The sequence below is a fragment of the Zonotrichia leucophrys genome, chromosome 13 (genome assembly GCF_028769735.1).
Source record: "Zonotrichia leucophrys gambelii isolate GWCS_2022_RI chromosome 13, RI_Zleu_2.0, whole genome shotgun sequence".
Taxonomy (NCBI): domain Eukaryota; kingdom Metazoa; phylum Chordata; class Aves; order Passeriformes; family Passerellidae; genus Zonotrichia; species Zonotrichia leucophrys.
In genome coordinates this window covers 16,894,245-16,913,878 of record NC_088183.1, presented here as the reverse complement: position 1 = coordinate 16,913,878, position 19,634 = coordinate 16,894,245, and the positions used below count along the sequence as shown (strand labels likewise).

The 19,634-nt window shown below is 53.0% G+C and overlaps 1 protein-coding gene, 1 long non-coding RNA gene and 1 other non-coding gene across 4 annotated transcripts in view; 2 read left to right on the top strand and 1 right to left on the bottom strand.

Moving 5' to 3' along the window:
* The window catches only part of SIL1 (SIL1 nucleotide exchange factor), a 118,487-nt gene extending 116,796 nt beyond the window's left edge, over window positions 1-1,691 (bottom strand). The window contains exon 1 of one of the 2 annotated variants that reach the window (XM_064724827.1): window positions 1,629-1,691. The gene's annotated coding sequence lies outside the window, so the exon portion shown is untranslated. Of the gene's footprint in view, window positions 1-1,470; window positions 1,606-1,628 lie in introns of those variants that run through there. The other variant, XM_064724826.1, reaches the window with a different exon arrangement.
* Window positions 1,692-15,578: 13,887 nt separating this feature from the next.
* LOC135453673 (uncharacterized) lies at window positions 15,579-17,180 on the top strand. The gene is made up of 3 exons (XR_010441921.1): window positions 15,579-15,769; window positions 16,081-16,285; window positions 16,882-17,180. It is a non-coding gene; the product is annotated as an uncharacterized LOC135453673 (long non-coding RNA).
* Window positions 16,536-16,738, top strand: LOC135453905 (small nucleolar RNA SNORA74). The gene has a single exon (XR_010441989.1). It is a non-coding gene; the product is annotated as a small nucleolar RNA SNORA74 (small nucleolar RNA).
* Window positions 17,181-19,634: the final 2,454 nt, after the last annotated feature.

The following is a 19,634-nucleotide window of genomic DNA, read 5'->3' as shown; positions in this document are numbered from 1 at the left end:
CAACCCAAGCAGAAGCAGAGACAGGTGTGGGGATGCTGGAGTATTCCAGGTGTTTTTATTGCTCAGGCTAAAGGAATTCTTCACTGTAAAAATGAAGAAGGTGGTGGCAGTAGCACCAGCCCTGCTCTTGTGCTGCTTCAGGACACAGGGACAACACAGTGGGGTCAAAGGCTGTTCTGACAGTTCATCAGGAATTGTTTCCAGCTGATTTCTTACCAAGAATCATATTTGTATCCTTTCAAATTTAGTAAATACATGGTCACACAGACAGCAGCCTCCAGGAACACTGCTGCTCTCACCTTTGGTAGCTGGACTCCTACACTGAAGTTTCTGGGACAGTATTTTGGATACTTCCACCACAGAAATACCCTAGAGGCTGCTGAAAAACTAAGTGGATCAGGCTGGGTCATTTTAAGGCATGATTGGGGGAAAGAAAAGACAGAAACTTAGAAGTGCATCCCTTAACAGTGCTACTCCCAGAGAACAAATTGATTCAAATCATCACAGGGAGCAGGAGCACTGCAGCAGCACGTTCGGTAAATGACAGGGCGTGCCATCATCTCCTAACATCCTCTGGACACTTATCTGCACTTAAAAGGCTCCTGCCAGGCTGTGCACGGACCAGCCTCTTCCACAGACAGCTCCACCACAGAAATGCCTCTGCAGATCACCCTCCTTTGGCAGGCACACTGAGCAACACCAGCGCAGGCAGCTCTGCCTCTGCGCTGCACTCGGACTGGGTTAGTTCTAGCAGAGAAACACTGCAGAACAAAAAACTTAACCTTAAGAAATTGTGTCTATAGAACTTGGTGTAAACCCAGACCCTCCTGAAGGTGGGCAGCATCAGAGTTCAGTCAAAGCTCACTCCTAATGCAAGTGGTTGAATGCAAGTTCAACCACTGAACTTAAACATTTTAAGGCAACATTCCAAACAGTGTTTATATACAAAATCCCATTTGCTCAGCGTTCTCTTCCTGGCCTTGTGGAATGCATCGTTTCACCAGTTCTCCTGCCAGAAAACTATATGCAGGCTTGTACCAAAACAATTAAACCAGTTTTAAAATTCAGACCTCGTGTTACAGAGCGCACACCCTGAAGAAACATCCATTTTAACATCCCAGAGCTACTTCAATTTTTCCAGCACGTTTTTATTCCACAGCAGCCTGGGCACACAGTAGGCCAGAGGTCACGCAGCCTCGTGCTCCAGGCAGGATCCAAACTGTGCCCGTTGGGGGAAATTCGCGTGTAAGATTTTTGTTTAAAACCCCTGAGTGTAAGGGACGCCTGCTCTGCCCCGACTGTGTGCCTTAGTGCCCCTCACAGGGCACGCGTTTGCTGCAGCACTCCAGCGGCACAGGCTGCCCGTCCTGCCGAGCCTCCGGGGCCGCACACGCAACGTCCCCAACGGCCCGGCCACAGCCAATGAGGGGAACCGGGCCGGCGGGCAGCCTCCACCCGGCAAGGCCTTACCGCCGGGTCCGCTCGCGCGAGGGCAAAGCAGGGAGGCAGCAGTCGGTACCCCCGGGCCGGGACCAGGGCTCCGTCCCGGATCGGAGTTCCCGTCCTGGATCGGAGTCCCCGACCCGGAGCTACGCCCCGGCCCCTGCTACCCCCCCACCCCGACTCACCGCTCCGCACTGCGCACGCGCCGCCCGGCCTCAGCCGCCCCTCCCCGGCCCTGCTCTAGCCAATCAGCGCCGTCCTTGCACCAGCTCCTGCCATTGGCCCCGCCCCTGTCCCCGCCCCACTCACTCAGCACGGCCCCATTCTTGGCCACACCCCCTAGCCTTTGCCTAGGGGGCATAGCCCTATCTGTCAGCATAGCCCTTGGTCCCGCCCCCTGGTCCTGGCCCCGCCCCCTAATCCTGGCCCCGCCTGTGCCCTGTGAGGAGGCCGTGGAGGCGCTGTCTTGGCCCCGCCGTGTCCCGGGCTGGATTCGCTGGGCTGAGCCTGAGCCTGAGCCTGAGCCTGAGCCTGAGCCTGAGCCTGAGCCGTGTCCCGGGCTGGATTCGCCGGGCTGAGTCTGAGCCTGAGCCTGAGCCTGAGCCTGATCCTGAGCCGTGTCCCGGGCTGGATTCGCCGGGCTGAGCCTGAGCCTGAGCCTGAGCCTGAGCCTGAGCCGTGTCCCGGGCTGAGCCTGAGCCGTGTCCCGGGCTGTGCCTGAGCCGTGTCCCGGGCCTAACTGAGCCGTGTCCCGGGCTGTGCCTGAGCCGTGTCCGGGGCCTATCTGAGCCGTGCCCCGGGCTGTGCCTGAGCCGTGTCCCGGGCCTATCTGAGCCTTGTACCGGGCCGATCTGAACCATGTCCCGGGCTGGGTTCGCCGGGCTGAGCCGTGTCCCGGGTCGGGCCCCGGCAGCCGGAGCTGCGCTGGGAGGGCAGGAGCCTCCCTGGCTGTGGGAACGGCATGTCCCGGGCAGCAGCCCCGTCCTGGAGGATCTGTCCCTCAGGAGGGGACAGACGGGACTGCCTGCTTTGGCGCGCCTCTGTGCATCGTGTTAGGTTGGACCAATGGAGGAATTTCTCTGTGGAAAGCGGGGTCAGGCCTCGGCAGGGGCTGCCCAGGGAGGTGATGGAGTCCCCTGCCCTGGAGATGTCCAAGGGCTGGAGGTGGCACCCAGTGCTCTGGGCTGGGGACAAGGTGGGAATATCTGGGATGGGTGCCTGGGATCAGGAGGGAATATTTGCAATGATCTGGAGATGTTGGGTTTACACATCACATCGTCCCTGCCACAGGCTACTTCAGCACCCCCTTTATTTTTCACAGGTTTTGAGGAAGGTAGTGAGGTTTCAGGCAAACACAAGGGTGTAAATTCTCAGTCTTGGCACCCCTGGTTGATGCTGAAATGAGGTGAGAAAGTCAGAGAAGGCACAGGGAGCTCACTGGTCCCCTCACCTCATTCACTCAAAGCACTCTGCTGATTAAAATCATGCCAAAGCATTTCCCACCCCTCTCCCAACTGCAACTGAGTGATGGAATTGCAGAGATGATGGAAAATCATCCACGAGCTGTGCAGCCCTGCCTGGTGAGGGCTGGGCTGTGGCTGAGGAACAGGCCATGGGATCCACTGCACAGCAGCATGCCAGCCCCAAAATTAAACCTGCAATGCTTAATCATCTAGTGAAAGATGCTCAGTGACATCAGGGGGACCTGTCCCTGGGCCACTGTCCCCACAGCTCTGCTCACCCATGCTGTGTTTCACTGCTGGCACCCACAGAGATCCTGGAGGCAGGAGATTGACTGTAAGCAAATCTCAGCTCTCCTTGCCAGTAATTGAATATTTTCAATCTTTCCAGGTTGGTTGTAAACATCTCAAAAACATAATCTGGAATCAAATCCCTCAAAGCCTGTCAGGAGTGCACCAGAGCTTTATAGATGTTTATGATTTTTGTTGAGGTTTATAGTTTCTCAGGCAGCTATGTGATTGCTGCCTGGGTGTAACTCCTGGCTTTTGGATGGGGGAAGTACTGCTATACTTCATCCTCTTCCTCCTCCTTTTGGGCTCCACACACCAAGCCAAGGCTGGCAGCCAGGCAGGGCTGGTCTCTCTGCTTGCAGCCCAGGAGCCAAATGTCATCTGGGGCACTGGGAAGAGGATTTTCCCCCTGCTTGTCTCAGGCTGCTGCACACCAGGCACTTTGGGAAGCCTCACTGAGATGCTCAGTCCATCCAGAGAGGAGCACTGCTGCATCCCTGGGCAATCCCAACCAAATGCCACATCTGAAAATGCTCCCACATCTAAGAGATAAGAAAATACACTCTGCATGTATTACCTTCTGTATCTGGAGTTCCTCTCTCTGGTCTGATAGGATGGAGGGCTTTTTCAAAAGGTATTAGAGAAGATGGGTGTAAGAGAGTAATTTGGGACTGGGAGTAATTTTTCATCAGTATACTTAAAGACAATCACAGCACTAGGAGGGAGGCCTAATTGTGGAGTTGTGTAATTAGTTTTTATGTCACTGCAATTATTCTGTTGGCTACATATAAAGAACATGGGAAAATGCAGCACTTAATTTTAAATCAAGACTTGATTCTCTTTTAGTAGGTAATTGATGTTGATCACATCACTTAGCAGCAACTATAAAATGTGCTATTTAGATTGTAAAAGGATGGAGAAAAGGACTGAGCAGATAGGTAATTGATGAATCGCGGGCAGCGTTGGTGGGAGGCAGCAGGAATCCTTCAGCTGCCTCTGCCTGCAGCTGCTCCTGGGCTTCCTCAGTGCCCAGGGCTTTAACAGGCACTGAGCCCCTGCCCCAGTCCCACAGCATTGCTCTGTCCTGGACAGCAGTGGAATGGGGCAGCTGCTTTTCATGGAGTTGATCTTTCCTGGTTAAACCCCTTCTTTTAAGGAATCCAGATTTTCTTCATGGAATTGATCCCTCCTGGTTAAACCCCTTCCTTTAAGCAATCCAGGTTTTCTTCATGGAGTTGATCTTTCCTGGTTAAACCCCTTCTTTTAAGGAATCCAGATTTTCTTCATGGAATTGATCCCTCCTGGTTAAAACCCTTCCTTTAAGCAATCCAGGTTTTCTTCATGGAGTTGATCCTTCCTGATTAAACCCCTTCTTTTAAGGAATCCAGATTTTCTTCATGGAGTTGATCCTTTCTGGTTAAACCCCTTCCTTTAAGGAATCCAGATTTTCTTCATGGAATTGATCCCTCCTGGTTAAACCCCTTCTTTTAAGGAATCCAGATTTTCTTCGTGGAGTTGATGCTTCCTGATTAAACCCCTTCCTTTAAGGAATCCAGATGTTCCTCTGGCAAAGGTGTGTGGGTTTGTTCCCAGGACTGCCATATGCTCATCTGGAGCCACCAGGCTCCTCTCCTCTCAAGGCTGTTTGGCTTCTCCAGTGGCTCAGTTGTGGCCATGTGTCCCAAATTTGGTCACAACAGCTAAACACTCCCAGATACATAACTGGACATTCAAGTCCACAAGCAAAATTAAATCACAAGGTGCCAATGCTGTGAAGCCTCACAGTGCTGCTCTTGACAGGTAACTTAGTTTTTGGTGATGGGTTCATACTAAAAGTACCTGCAAGTAGTTTTGGTTGGGGTAAGACCCAGAGACAAGGCCCACAGCAAGGCACAGACATCCAGAGGGTTCAGTTGCCCTTTTCCCTCTGGAAGGATGCCAGGATGAGCATGAGAGGTGTCTCTCCTGGGTACAAAGCAAACTGCACAGGCTGCAGGAGACTCTTGAGTTCACATTTCCAGGTGGCAGGTCCAGGCTTTGCACTTGCACCAAAACAGATGGATTTGTGGCCAGACAAGCCACTGCATAGAGTCCTACCAGCATTTTTAAGTGAAACACTTTTCCCCTCCATCCTTTCCTTCCCCTGAACATTTTTGTGTGCTGTAGCAAAATATGAGATGGAATTTGGGCTCCAGTGGGTGTAATTGCTGAACAGCCTGCCCCGGCCAGCCTCACCGCTGCCAGAGCGCTGCCCACAGCCACTTTCCTGCTGACACGATAAAATGCATTTTTACAGCCCAAGACATGAGTCATGACCCAGCCTGAGTTCAGAGCAGAGCATTTTTGAAGTACTTGTGACTCCAAAGAGGCCGGAGGGGAACCCTGGGCTTGAGATAGGATAGCATCACAGCTGCAGAGTTTCCCCAGCCACTTTTAAAAATGCTTTTTCTCACCCATTTTGTGTGCTGGGACGTGAAGACTATTGTAGGACCTGTTCTGCCATGTCAGCATCAGCCTCTCTGAATTGCTGTGAGGATCAGATGGGTCCATCTTGCAGTCTCTTATCACCACCAGCACAAATCCTATTTCATTCACTGCCAAAAAGAGATTCATCCAAAGGCTTTTGCCATCAGTCCCTCGGGGGCTCTGGAGCCATAAGTGGGATGTGATAAGCCCGGGGCCATCCCTGCAATAATAGAAAGGCTCTGCCGGCGGGGGTGCAGCTCGGGGTTCATGGGTGAGCTGCTGCCCATGCAGCCCTGGCACAGCTCGGGCTCAGCACCCACCGGGTGACAGCTCCTGACGGTCCCTGTGCCGTGTCCCCAGAACAGCTCTGTCCTGGCACTAAGGGCTCAGCACCCACCGGGTGACAGCTCCTGACGGTCCCTGTGCCGTGTCCCCAGGACAGCACAGCTCTGTCCTGGCACTAAGGGCTCAGCACCCACCGGGTGACAGCTCCTGCCGGTCCCTGTGCCATGTCCCCAGGACAAGACAGCTCTGTCCTGGCACTAAAGGCTCAGCACCCACCGGGTGACAGCTCCTGCCGGTCCTTGTGCCATGTCCCCAGGACAGAATAGCTCTGTCCTGGCACTAAGGGCTCAGTGCCCACCGGATAACAGCCGCTGACGGTCCCTGTGCCATGTCCTCAGGACAGGACAGCTCTGTCCTGGCACTAAAGGCTCAGCACCCGCTGGGTGACACCTCCTGCCGGTCCCTGTGCCGTGTCCCCAGCACAGCTCTGTCCTGGCACAGCTTGGGGTCAGGCCCACCGGGTGACAGCCCCTGACGGTCCCTGTGCCATGTCCCCAGCACAGCTCTGTCCTGGCACTAAGGGCTCAATGCCCGCCGGGTGACAGCCCCTGACGGTCCCTGTGCCGTGTCCCCAGGACAGAACAGCTCTGTCCTGGCACTAAGGGCTCAATGCCCACCGGGTGACAGCCCCTGATGGTCCCTGTGCCGTGTCCCCAGGACAGCTCTGTCCTGGCACTAAAGGCTCAGCACCCGCTGGGTGACAGCCCCTGACAGTCCCTGTGCCGTGTCCCTAGGACAGAACAGCTCTGTCCTGGCACTAAAGGCTCAGCACCCGCTGGGTGACAGCTCCTGCCGGTCCCTGTGCTGTGTCCCCAGCACAGCTCTGTCCTGGCACAGCTTGGGGTCAGGCCCACCGGGTGACAGCCCCTGACGGTCCCTGTGCCGTGTCCCCAGCACAGCTCTGTCCCCGTGGGAGCTGCAGCTGCGGGGCGGAGGGCGGGCTGTGCCAGGGTGAGAGGGGCGATGCCGGGGGGCTGCCGCCCTTTACCCCCGTTATTAACAGCGCCGCTCGGCACCGACGGGTTCTTCACCGCACACAGAGCCCCCGGGCTGCCCTCGCTCGCTCCCGCCTGGTTAAATTTGGATTAAATCAGCGAAGCCAACACAGTGATAATTCCCAGTACTCTCCTCCGGAGCCGGGCACAAATGAGGGGAAAGCAGGGAGAAGAATAAAGGCTGGAGTGAGGGCTCAGGGACCTGCAGGTACAGGAGGGGTTGTGAAGGGAAACTCAAGTTTTCAGTGCCATCAGCTCAGCTGTGACCAGGCAGGGACAGCGACCCTAGGGACACTTTTCTAGAAGCCATCATGCCAGATGACCTGGGCAGGGGCCTTTATGGGTGCTCAAGCAGGGATTTGAGTGAAAAAGGCAGCAAGGGGAGAGTTCAATCCCCTGCCTCCTCCCCATGGAACAGAGCCCGGTCACAGACACACAGTCCTGGTTATCCGCCAGCAAAGTCAGACCCCCTGGGCCTGGAGCAGTCAGTCCCTCCCAGGGCTGAAGGTTTCAGATCACTGGACAGCCGTGGGCAGCACCATCCCTGCCTCTCTGGCTGCCTGCCCCAGGAGCCACATCCCGGCTGCCACCTCCTTGTCACTGCATTTGAAGCACGTCCGCATCACAGCACACACGGGCTCAGGAGCAGGGGCAGGGACAATCAATAAAACACCTCCCCTAAGGTGGAAATGAGACCACCCATCTCAGCAGTGTCACACCACTAAAGGAGAGGGGATGGTTATGAGCCATTATTCCCTGCACAAATGGGCTTTAAATCATCATCCATCACCAGCTGTTGCGGTGTGCTGTAATGTCCCATTTTAGACTTCCAGGTCACCTCCCAGGTGTGCCTATATCTCTTTCCCCTCACCCCCTTGCTGAGTGAGTCCTGTCAATCAGGCTTAACATTCCAGCAAGGTGTTGTGTGGTTGGTCAAGTTCAAAGGATGCCCCTCAGGCCCGGAGGTCATTGGCCTGTCTAGGTGTCATCCCCCCCTGAGACCCTGTCCCTCCCACCTGGTTGGTGGCTCACCTGTCCCCTCCCCCTGCCCCAAGAGCTTAAAAGGTGAATCAGGCCATGCGGTCGCCATTTCTGTTGGGGCTGTTCCTAAGATTCAGACCTCTGTAACCATGGAATAAACCTCTGGATATTAAACCCTCCAGCAGAATTCTCTCCTTTTTCTCTTCACCATCGCCTGAAGCTTTCCTCCTGAGGTAAACGGAGTTCCTAACAAGCCTGGACTTGTTTAGTGCCCAGCTGCAACCACCAGCAAGCTAAAGGTGTCTCTGGGGTGATACACCACAGCTGCCGCCTTTGGCCCAGCAGCGAGGGTCAGACTGGCCCAGGCACAATCTAACTGGTAATATTGGGATTCATATTCCAATAACCAGCACCCAGCACTGGACGTTCCAAAGGTGTCCAGCAAAGCTTTTGTGGCTCCTTTCCACCATGGCATGGGTGACCACAGTTCCCATCACCTGGAGATCCTCACGAAGCCCCCACACCCACACTCTGCTGCTGCTCTGGGAAGAAATCAGCCCTGTCAAACATCAGCAAGACCAAACATGCTGCTTTGGGGTCTCAGATCCATCTCCCTGGGGTGGGATCACAGGGCTCCCCAGCTGCCCCACTCCTCCTGGCCTGGCAGGGGAATTGGGTTGTTATGGAGCAGCAGTGCAGGAATTGAAAGCCTTTTTCCTTCTGGAAGCCCTCAAGGCTGCCAGTCTCAGCTGAGCCGCCGCTTGCCAACAGTTTTTCATTTCTTCTCTGTTTCATCTAAACTTTCCATTGGGTTCCTCATCCATCTGAGCTGCAATGATAAATATGGAAATAAAGAGGCATTTACAGCCCCTCTCTTGGGCTGGTTCTGGGTATAAACAAGCTGTGCTCACAGCATCCTCCTCTCCACAGTGCTGGTTTGGGAGTAGCAGGGTCTGCCCAAGACTCAGTGGGCTGAAGGATTTGGGGGAAATCCCTGGGTCACTGTGGGGAGAAAACTGCAGCAAAAGAGATGAGGCAAGCAAGGCCCACAGGGACTTCTGTAAAGGACTAGAAGGGAAAGAGCAACAGCTGAAGAGCTGGATGTGCAAAGTATGAAGAAAGGCTTTAATTTGCACAGAATCTTTTAATCCATTAATCACAGGGACATTTGTATGAAAACCTCCCTCTCATTTAACACTATCTCAGGTTTGCCCAAGAAGGTAATAACTGTTTGGCAGGGGAGTGGGAGGGGCCAGGTGGGACAGACAAAGGCCTTGGGCTTGTTTCCAGGGAGAGAAGATCAGCCATTAACAGTGTGGAACCAGCACAGGGATGAGCAGCCATGAAAAGCACTGGACACGGCAGCCCAGGAGTCACAGTGGCACTGGGGACACCAGTCCCCTGAAAGAAGATGCCCCAGTGCCTCTTGGCTCTCTGGAGGCTGCCTGCAAAGGCTGGACAAACTTGCCTGGGTGCCTGGAATAGAGGGTTTGCGGGTTTAAGAGCAGACTCTGACATCTTCCCTTCCCCTCCACCACAGTCATTTCCTCTTCATTCACGCTGCTCCAGTGTTCCTTTCCTTGCCCCACAGAGCTGGATTGTGAGGATCATCCTGGAGGCAGGGGGAAGCTCTGGCAGCATAGCATGGACTGATCCATCCCCTGATCTTCACCTGATGCTTCTCTCAGGTTTCACCTGTTCTGCTTTAATCCCACATTCTTTCCCAGCAAATCCGGCCTTGCACCAGACCAGCCAAAGCCTCCTTGTATCCCATGATGGTCCCACAGACCTCAGAATTCCCTGTCAGCCAGTGGGTAAACATAATATCTACAAACCCAGCTGCCTTCCTGGAGCTGTTACCTGTGTTCCTCAAGGGAGGAAAACAGGAAAAATTAGTATGCGGCTTCTTCCTCGAGAAATCAATGCGATCTCAACTCACTGTGAAGTTCCCTGACTGTTAGAGATGCTGCACTGGTAAAAACTAACCCTCAGAGGAGAAAGGGTGGGAAAGAAAGACAGAAAAATAAATTCCAGTGACTAGACAAGTCTAAAATGTTGCAGAAGGCTAAACTACCAGGGCTGGGGCTTGTTTGGAAGTCCCAGAGTAGAGAGGGCTGTGCAGTCCAGCTGTTTATCACCCCACCAAGAATCAGCTGTAATTGTTAATTCTAATTAGAGCTGTTGGGTAAAAATGTAATCAAGAGTCTCCATTAGGAAAAAAAAAAGACATTTCATCTAAATTAAAAATTTTGTTTTTTAAGAAAGGGGGTAAACGTTGAAAATTTTGTAACAACTCATTTCAGCATTTTCAAGATGAAAAGGGATGTATTTTTGCTGTGAAATGCATCATCAATTCAAATGTGTTTTATCTTACAGTCTGAAGAGCAAAAAATAGTTTTCAAATCAAAGCAAAAATGGTATTTTTAGGCATTTTCTTTAAAAAAGCCTATCTGGAGGTTTCTGTCCTAATTAAGAATGATTATTGGTTTTCTTTTTTCCTTAATGGAATAAGCTGTTCCTAGTTAGCTCTGCTCTAAAACACTGGGTTGATGTTGATGTGCCCACCCATCTGTCCCCAGCACCTGACCCCAGGGCTGTGCTCACACCACCCCACTCTGCGTGTCAGCACTGCCTGAAATCCCTGGGATTTGAGTCAGGCTTTCTAAAACTCACAGAGCTAAAGCAAATTCCCTGCTGCCAGGAGCCGTGCTGGGGGACTGGAAGGACACAGGTGTGTTTGGTGGGCCTTGTGCAGGACTCAGTTCCTAAGGCAGACTGATTGTGGTGCCCACGCTCGGGCAAGGCAGCTGCAACCCCCCCTTGTACGTTTGACCCTGTGGTTGATGCCATGGCATTGCCACAGATCCCAGCAGGGTTTTGCATCCTGGGGGATCCTCTCCACAGGATTAGCAGATCACATTCATCACACTGAGACTGTGGCTTGGGAGCTGGTAGATGAATAGCAGAGCTTGTGGTGTGTGATCTGTCCTCTGGCTAGGAGCACTGAATGAAAGGACAGAAAAGATGGGGGTTAAATAGGAGCTGGGAGCAGAAGGGGACAGCAGGGAAGGAGACTGGGCCAAGGAGAAGCTCAGAAGGAGGAGAGGAGGGTGGAAGAGGAAGGGAGCAAAGCTCAAGGGCTCTGCCAGAGATGAAATGGAAAAAGAAATTGCTGCGCGGCAGTTTCAGCCCAGAACAGAGGGAGCTGCACGGGCTCCTCGAGCTGCCCGAGGGCATTTTGGACAACAAAAGCAGCAAGCTCTGACAGGGCCAGCAGACCCAGGTGGGAGTGAATGGACAGAGGGGCTGCAGGGTCCTGCCCAGCCACATCCAGAGTGGCACTGCCCTTGCTGCTGCTGCACCACCCCTCTGGCAGGCTGATCCGGGTTATGTAACCCTTCCCAACTGCTCTTTCCCCACCACCAAGTGAGGTTGCTGCTCCAGCTCCCTGTAAGGAGCAGCCTGAGCAGCCTTTCCTGAGCTGCCCTGAGGGACACAGCCAGCCCCAGCCTCTGGCACAGCTGAGCAGCAGATCCTGCCCCACTGCCACCCCCGGGGAGCTGTGCTGGCAGAGCTGGCACCCAGGACATGGCACCAAGCCCCGGTGGGAGGCTGCAGGCCCTTGGCCAGGGAAGGAGATGGTTCAATTATGGGTTCTTCCTGCAGGGAGCAACTGGTGGGTGAAGCCTGGAGCACCCACTCACACGTGGGAGCAGACACAGGGTAACACACTGCACCAGTGCTTTATGCACCTAACTCAAAATAAGCTTTCTTTTAAAAAACATATCTAAGAATAATGATTTTTCTCTCTCTTTTTTTTTTGTTGTTATTATTTTGAAGTTATAAATTATTGAAACAAATTATTCTCACCACTCTCCCAAATCATTCTCAGGCAAAGAAAAGGCAGTTCTACCTTCAACACTGCTTTGTAACAAAATGAGTCAGATTCATTTTGCTCATGATTTGCCCTTGGCTCCCTTTGTCCATGTCTTAAACTACATCCTGGCTCGGTCTGATTAGCAGCGTGTCCTCGGAGGCAGAGGAGGCCCTGCAAGAGCCCGAGGTATTGCAGGTCAAGATTAAAGTGCTCTGCATGCCATTCACTGTCAAAGCTGTAACTGGCTTAACTCAGTGCAATTAGATGGCTCAGAGGTTACACAGTAACGGCAGCAGTGTTTCAGTGCAGCTGATTAAAGCACAGCCCTGGCGTTAAAGGATGTGATTAAAAGGCAGTGTCAGGGCTGAGACCTGGCAGAGGAGCTCAGCAGGCAGGGTTAAATCCACAGCTTCTTCTGGGGTTGGACACCCCAGGGCCTGGAAAAGATCTCCAAGTATCAGCTGAGCCAGCTCAGCTTTTAGGTCTGGAATGCCATCTTGTGATGGCAGTGGGGAAGTGGAAATGGCCCCTCTGTGGAGTCAGAGGAGATGATGGAATTACAGAATGGGCTGGGTCAGAAGAGATCATAAAAACAATTTTATTCCTCCCCCTGCCCTGGTAGGGACACCTTCCACTGCCCCAGGCTGCTCCAGCCCCAGTGTCCAGCCTGGCCTTGGGCACTGCCAGGGATCCAGGGGCAGCCCCAGCTGCTCTGGGCACCCTGTGCCAGGGCCTGCTCCCCCTCACAGGGAACAATTCCTTCTCAATATCCCATCTATCCCTGCCCCTGGCAGTGGGAGCCATTCCCTGTGTCCTGTCCCTCCATCCCTTGTCCCCAGTCCCTCTCCAGCTCTCCTGGAGCCCCTTCAGGCCCTGGCCTGGCTCTGAGCTCTCCCTGGAGCTTCTCCTCTCCAGGTGAGCACCCCCAGCTCTCCCAGCCTGGCTCCAGAGGGGCTCCAACCCTGGGAGCATCTCCATGGCCTCTCTGGACTTGCTCCAACAGCTCCAGGTCCTTCTGACGCTGGAGCAGCTCTGCAGGGGAATCTCACAAGGGCAGAGTAGAGGGGGACTATCCCCCCCTCACCTGCTGCCCACTCCTCTGTGGGTGCAGCCCAGCACAGGGGAGTTTCTGGGCTGCCACTGCACATTGTTGGCTCATGTCCAGTTTTTCATCCATGATATCCTCCAAGTCCTTCTTTGCTGGTCAATGAGCTCTTCTCCCAGTCTGTGCTCATGTGTGGGGTATCCCTGACCTGGGTGCAGCACCTCAAAGAGGAAAAGGCACCATCGAGGCCATGGCTGCCCTGCCACCTCTGCTGTGTGGGAGCCAAGCAAGGCTGGTGTCACTCACACCCATGAGGTGTCATCATCACCGTCCCCAGCCATGACAGACACTAGGGGGATAAAAGTTCTTCTCACCAGAGCCTGAACATGCTTGGCCATGGGGCTGGAGTGACCACCATGGTAAATGATGATGTACAACCACAAATCTTTTCTTCCATAGGTTTACTGAATTTTCTTCCTCTTCTCACGGTACTACTCTGTCTTTTTCTCCAGCGACTGACAGTGTGGCCAAATGGTGTTGAGCCAAAATCTGACTGGTACAGAAGGATCACAGTACCAGCCCTGCAGTGCCAGAGGTGAGCAGTGATGTGGGGCAGGCAGCGAGCCCTGGGCACAGGTGTGTTCAGGGCTGAGGTGACAGTAAAGGATCTCTCTTGCTGCCACAGAAGCTGCAGACATCAGCTACATGGGGGATGTCCCACCCCAGGCTTGGAGCACACGTCTTCTGAAGCACTACAGCTCCATGCCAGTGCAGATCTCTTGAGTGGATGTACTGTGCCAGCAGACAGTGCTCATGTCCTGGTTTAACCCATCCTGCTAATTTATGGGAGCAAAATCACTCAGATGTGATTCCTCCTTTATGCTGTAACTGAACATTCACTCGACAGAGGTTACCCAGGCTTCTGGAGCCTGTTGAGTTGCTTTGAACACAAGCTGCAGGGCTGTGCTGGGATGCAGGGAGCTCGGGGGAGGCTGTGTCTAGACTAGAGGAACTCTCCTGAAGGCTTGCTGGGCTTTTGTTTTGTAGTAACTCTTATCTCTAATCTGGCTTGGAACAAAGCATCTCAGTCCTTTCAGGCCCTGCCACAACACTTGCAGGAGAAAAGGAGGCTCTGTTTAGTGGTCAGCAAGCCAAGATGAACAACAGGGCTGCAACTAATGCAGAGAGCACATTCCTGTGACAGAAAAGGGCATCACTCCTATGGCAGAGCTGCTCTGCTGTGTTTCATCTGGTTTGATGCTTTTCACCCAAAGTTCACAAATGATGTGCAGGCCTTTGTTTGAGCCCCCCTCCATGGCCAGCAAGCAGAGGAAAAGCTGTGCACACAGAGGGAATCTATACTGGGAAGTGAGAGACTGGTCCTGGCACTGAGAGTTGCTGGGTTCTGGTATTTGGCATTCAGGAAGCTTTTGAAGTATCTCCCCAATCCTGCTGAAAATGTCTTATTAAAGAGACAAAGCATATTAATTTGGGCCCCATGCTGCGCTAATGAATTAAACAGTTCTAAACTGAAGCTGTGGTTTAAGGTCTTGGCAGAGTCATCATCCATCCCTGTGTGGGCACGTGCCCTTGGCCATGGGCAGCGAGACCCCCAGGAACAAGAGCATGAAGTGTTCTGTGTCTGCTCTTACCTGTCCCTCCCCCAGACAGGTTTTGCTGTGCTGCACTGGGCATAGCTGGGAAACCTGTTCCACACCAGGTTCATCAGTGACAGGGGAAGCACCGAGCTCCTTCTGCTCAGCACCAGCCTCTGTCCCTGCACACAGCCGTGTCCTGGGCACAACGAGCCCAGAGCTTCTCAGGACAAGGCAGGATCAGGCTGAGCTGGGGAGGAGCACCCCACATCCAGGAAGAATAGCTGCCTGCCTTGGGCTGAAAATAGACCATGAAACATTTGAAGAAGACAGAGCTGGAGTGGATGATTGCCTGAGGCAAGGCGCAGCTCCAGCTGAGTTCACTGCTGAGCTCTGAGAGCATAAGCACATGAGGAGCATGGGGGAGGGATGCCAGGCTTTCTGGAAAGGCCTTCAAGCGTCTCACTGGAGCACAAAGCCCAGAGAAAAACTTCCTTTGAACGGATCCCCAGCGAGGGAGTTACAGTTACACTGCTGTGCCCGGACATGGATACACAGAGCACTGGGCTGATGTTACAGCATCCAGTGGAGGTCAGGGAAGGTGTGGAACTGTGCTTCTCTCCGCAAGGCACTTGGCAGCACCACAACTTTTTCTCTGCTTATTTCAGTGCTGGATTTTTGTTGCTGGCAGCTGTTTCTGAGCTGACACTTCTACCTCCTGTGCCCGAAGTGAGACACATCAGGGGCAAGCAGAGGCAGCTCACCAGCCCACTGCTTCCCATGAGCCGGTGCTTGAGTTCAGTTCTCCAGCTCCACCGATCGTGTTTCCTGCTCCGGCTCTGTCAGGGATGCTGGAAGCGTCCAAGGCCAGGTCGGACGGGGATTGGAGCAACCTGGGATAGTGGAAGATGTCCCTGCCCATGGCAGGGAGTGGGACGAGACGATCTTTAAAGTCCCTCCCTGTGCCTGATTATTGAGGGGTTTTCCCCGCCCCGGGGGGAGCGGCCGAAGCGAGCGGGGCGGTGCCTGTGGAATCACCCTGGCAGCGCGGAAAGACCTTTTCCTTTTCTGCCCTCGCCGCCGTGTGGGGATGAAGCGATTCTGGCGGGCCGGGCTCCTTCAGCTCGCCGCCATGAGGGCAAGGAGCGGCTCTGGCGGGCCGGGCTCCCTCGCTCTGAGGGCAAGGAGTGGCTCTGGCGGGCCGGGCTCCTTCAGCTCGCCGCCATGAGGGCCCGGAGCGGCTCGGGTGAACCGAGCTCTCTCGCCATGAGGTGAGGGGGGATACAGGGCACGGGTGGCGGCGGCAGCGGGGCTGGAGACCGGGGCTCCGGGGAAGGAAGGCGCCACCTGAAATACTAATTTTCTCCTATTTAGCTGTTCCTGCCGGCCGCGAGCGCTGCAGCCCGCGGTGCCCGGGACTGGGGGTGTTGCTTGGCTGTGCAGTTCACCATTAATTCCTCAGTCTTTCCCTCGGTGTGCTGGCTTTTGTCCTCTGCCACAAGCCAGGCCGCTGCTATTGAGCTTTGTGAATGCAGATTGAACTAATGGCTTACTTGCGATGTTTCTGCTGTCCTCTCTTTAGGCCTTCAGCCGATGACCGATGGCGGTGATCCGCCCGAAGGAGCCCCCTGAGGTGCCCCGGCCCCGTCGTGTGTGGAACCCCGAGCTGTGCTGGGCTGGGACAGCCGGGGAGGCGCTCCGGGAGGGCGCTGGAGCCTGGGAGAGCAGATGTGAAGGGATAACCTGCCCGTGGGACACAGCGAAAGCTCTGGAGCCACGTGGGTGAGGTGTGACCATGAGCCAGGCAGGGGAAATGGGCAAAACTGTTTTGCTGTCTTAGAATTAACTAAAAGGCCTCTGCTGGCTCCTGTGCTAGCCTCAGGTCCTCAGGGTGGAAATAACGTGGTTTATCCAGAAGTAAGTTTAGCTTATCTATTCCTCTTGCTGGTTGAAGCCTTGATGAGAGTAGGCATTATCAGAAAAGTGCCTCCACGTTTTTTCTGCCCTGTAAACCCCCCAGTTTTGGGGTTTTTGTCTCCCAGCAGTAGTCAGCTGCTCGTGGCTGCTCAGTGCCTGTGCCAGTGTTATGCTGCTGGGAGAGAAAGGTGCTGCTGAGCTTTCCTGGCACCAGCGAGGCCGTCCTGGTGCTCAGTGGTGCCAGGTTTTGGCAGCACTCTGCATGCCTGAGAGTGGAGTAACTCCTGCCCGTGGAGTTAAAGCCTAGATTGGATGCAGACAACACACAGAAAATTAAAAAATTCTGTTGCAGATATTTTAATGTGCATCTTTCATATAAAAATGAATGTCAGTTAATTGACTGGTCAGTGCTAAGGGTTAAATAGGAGTCCTCTTTTCAACTTTCTTTATTGGGTTTTTATTACAGGTAAATTGTTGGTGTGGGGCTTCCTGGAGCAGCAGGAGTGGTCAGAAGTAAAGCTGTCGATGCTGCTTTGAAGAGCCTTGTTTGAAAGGTGAAGATGGAAACCTGGAGCCCACAGTTTAAACGGGGCAGCTGGAGAATTTGTTTTCAGAATGTGGATGTAGGAATTGGAAACATCAAAGGTGGTTGGGGGCAAGGTATAACAAGAATTCTGTGTACAATTTATTGTTAATCTCCTCTCATTGCTTGTTGGAAATACATTTTTACATGACCTCAATTAAATGTATTTATATTTAAGCTTGCTCAGTTTGCTTTTCATTATCTTACAAGGCTGTTGGGTGCAGCAGAATTTTAGAATAGAGACTGGAGAGGTTGTAGTGAGGCACCAGCTCTTATCCCTAGGCCTGGGGGGAAGTGAGCCCACAAAGGAAGGTTGGAAAAGGCTGATGAATATGTAAAATAAATCAGAACTGGTGGGAGGAGCAAGATGACCCACAGGGCTTCAGACAAAAATGGTATTTAAATGCAAAAGTTGGAACAAAAGGAGTGTTTTGCTCTCCAGATAAGAGCTGGATCCCTTTGGATTCCCTGCAGTCTTCCAGGAAACCCTGGGTTTGTGAAATAATCCAGACTCCTTAAATGTCCCTGACACTGTTAGTTTAGCCATGAGCCCTTCTGCCAGCTGAATATCCAGAGCTTTGAATGGACAGTTTTTGTACTGCACATGGGAATACTTGTTAAAATACTAACCATTGAGGAATAAAGGTTTTTCCTGGTTCAAGCCTGAGTTCTATTGTTTCTGTAGAACAAATCCTGCCTGCAAAACTAATCAGGGGTTTCCCCATGGATTTATGTTGTGCCCAGCAATTTTCCTCTTTCTCAGGGCTGGGCACCTGATGCCCTTACAGTGGGGGGTCCTGCCTACTGGCAGCCAAGGAACACTGACTGTGTCAGGGCTCTGCTGCTGGAGCAGATGTTCCCAAAAGTGGCAACAAAATGGAGAATATGGGCTCTTCCCAATATCCCATCCATCCCTGCCCCTGGCAGTGGGAGCCATTCCCTGTGTCCTGTCCCTCCAGCCCTTGTCAATTGTCTCTCTCCAGCTTTCCTGGGGCTCCTTCAGGCCCTGCAAGGCCACCCTGAGCTCCCCCCAAAGCTTCTCCTGTGCAGGTGAACAATGGCAGCTGTGCCAGCCTTTCCTCCCAGCAGAGCTGCTCCATCCCTGGGATCATCCTGGAGCCTCCTCTGGCCCGGCCCCAGCAGCTCCAGCTCCTGCCTGTGCTGGGGCAGCTCTGCAGGTGGGAAATCACCTGAGCACAGGGACACAGGTGATGCCTCAGGTTTCAGCTTTTATATTTTTCAGGTTTATTCTGCTTTAGTGTGTAAGTCTGGGCTTCATATTATGGGATGGTGAGCTCTCTGAACAGAGTGGGGAGACAAAACAATTCCTTCTCGAGCTGAGGACCAAGAACAAATGATCCAAATCTCAGGCCCAAGAGCATAAATGCTGTGGGCTGGAGAGAGAAAAACAAGAAGAATGGGGCTGCATGGGCTAAAGCTGGAATTGGACAATTAGCTCCAATATGCAAATGGACCAAGAGTGTGAGACCCCGTGACCTGTTGTCCATTTTGTGCCCATTTTGGGTTGTGCTGCCCAAGGTGGATCTATTTGAGGCCTCTTAATAAATCCCTACTTTATTCTTTAGCTCAGTCTAGTCTCTGTTTTAGGTCAGCCCTCACAAGGCATCACAGGGACAGAACCCCCCCTGCCCTGCTGCCAATGCTGGGGCTCATGGGGTGTGGTCTGGGTTCTGGGGCATGTCCAGCTTCCAGCTTTGTGCAAAACTAGGAAATAAAAATTAGGGATGTCCTGAAGGTTCTGCAGTGGTCAGCACGGGATCTGGAGCTCAGGGTGTCCCCTGTGCAGGAAGGGGACAGTGAGCACCGTGCAGCTCCTTCTGCAGCACACAGCTGAGCAGTAAAGTTCAGAATGAGTCACCTTGGACCTGCTCTGGTGCCCCCAGTGCAGGACAGCAAAGGGAATTGGCAGAGAACCCATGAGGTCCAAGACTGGCAGTGAAATAAAGCCAGGAAATGGAGCAGGACCTGCATTCGTTCTTGCGAAATGACAACGTGATTTATGGTTCTGTTCAGGAGAACCATACATTTTGCAATCCATATATGACTTCTGCTAGGCAAAAGTGGCTGGATTGCTTTACATTTGCTCTGCTTTTACTGCTCTGCAGCACCACAGCACAGGAAGATTGTTAACTGAGATTTATGGGCTTGTTTTTGAGCACTTCATTGTTTTTTTACCTTGAGCTTGTTAAGAGCTGGATTTCTTGTGATTGTTCTCTGAGCATTTCCATGTTATTTCAACACATATATTGTACCACTTCCATTTTTTAAAAATACCTTGTGTTGTTGTTTCATTGTGCTCTCCAGCCACTTACAGAGAAGAAAAGTCAGCCTGTGACGAATTGAAGAGGCAGATTTTTCCTTTCCCCTGGAGCTTTCCCTGAATTCACGTACACACCCTCACCTTCCTAAAGCTGCTGGAGCACAGCCGTTTCCAGGCTGATGGAGAGACCGGTTCTTTGGCCACAAAATTAAATAGGGAGAAAGATGTTGAATTTGGAATTACTACGGAGTAAATCCAAATTACGAATAGTACTCGAGGGGTTGTACGAGTTCTTTGGTGACAGCTCACGGGTTTCAGGAGGGCAGCGGCACAGGGACCTCTCCTCATCCAGCAC